General features: G+C 25.1%; 1 protein-coding gene across 1 annotated transcript in view; it reads right to left on the reverse strand.

Moving 5' to 3' along the window:
* LOC111678491 (protein takeout-like) overlaps positions 1-1,579 on the reverse strand; it is a 17,628-nt gene that overhangs the window by 11,267 nt on the left and 4,782 nt on the right. The window lies entirely within an intron of this gene.

A 1,579-nucleotide genomic window follows, 5' to 3' on the forward strand; every position in this document is an offset into this window, starting at 1 on the left:
TAGATAGATAGATAGATAGATAGATAGATAGATAGATAGATAGATAGATAGATAGATAGATAGATAGATAGATAGATAGATAGATAGATAGATAGATAGATGGATGTACAAATTTTGTCGACAGTTTAACACACACACAACACGTGTCTTAATAAACATAAACAAATACCCGAAGGAGCCACCAGTCTTTCAAACAATGTGTCTAATTTTTATTAACTAATAGTAACTTATTTGATTGTTATTTAAAGTTCTTCGTTAAATTACCCGTATAATTCTCGTCAATCCAGTTTTCTCCGTTTAATATTATTTTATTTTTAAAAATAAAACAAATTCAAAATAACAAATAAATTATAAAGTAAGCATTTTTTCCATTATACATACGAATAAACATTTATATGGATATTTTTTTAAATCTGTATATTTTGCAATTTAATTTTTCATACGTTCTATAATTTTTCTATAAAAACTCTCGTCAAGTGTTTCACCAAAATTAGTTGTTTAATTAACGTTCTATTCTCCTCATAACAACATAACTTTTACTTATAAGTTTCGTTTATTTATTAAACGCATTCAATTTTTAACAAACGGTATTTAAAGAAACATGTTACGTTTTTGTTTTGTTTTAAGCGTTACGCTTTTTTGTTTAAATTACGGTGTTAATGCTAAATTTCGTAAGTTTAAAATTGAAATAAAATAAATTATTAAAATTTTAAGGACATTTTGTTATGTGAAGTGTATATTTGTTATTAATTTGTATCAAATGGCTATTTGTGTCGAAATTGGAAATTTTGAATAAAATCAGATATCAAAAGGGAGCAACTTGTTTTTAATACAAATACAAATCAGTTTATACAAATATAATATATGTATCAAAATTTGGATCAAATACATTCACAATGTTATACTCTAATCTGATTAAGCGTTAACACAAATACTATTTTTTAAAATATGTTTTTATGCACAATTTTTTGTGAGTTTAAAAAAATTTCAATGTAAACAAGTTTGCTTTTTATATTAATTTTGCATGAAAATAAAAAAATAATACCGGTTAAGTATAATTTATATAATTTCCTTTAAGTATCATCAACATGACTTTTCATAATTTTTAATTAGAAATTGTTAAAAACTACATAATTAGCAAATTTTAAAAACTTGTTCTTGAGAAAATTTACTTATGAAAAATATGTGTGTTAATAAGTCAAGAACATGACCTACAGTGGATACTTAATAAATTAACACAAATTGCTAAGATATGGGTGAGATGTGAAATTTCGCAAACTTGCGGAGTTACAAGTGACAGTAATATAGGGAGTCTCGGTAGCATCGATATAGTGTTGTATAAATGTTGTGCGTTCTATTCTGCTACATTATAATAAAGTTGATGTGAAACAAAGAAACAAACGAACTATATAAACCAGACTATATAGTAGAATATGAACAAGTAATAGACTAGACTACTGAGTAGATTATCGACTAAAGTACAGACTAGACTATAGACTAGACTATAGACTAGACTATAGACTAGACTATAGACTAGACTATAGACTAGACTATAGACTAGACTATAGACTAGACTATA

This window comes from Lucilia cuprina, chromosome 4 (genome assembly GCF_022045245.1).
Source record: "Lucilia cuprina isolate Lc7/37 chromosome 4, ASM2204524v1, whole genome shotgun sequence".
NCBI lineage: Eukaryota > Metazoa > Arthropoda > Insecta > Diptera > Calliphoridae > Lucilia > Lucilia cuprina.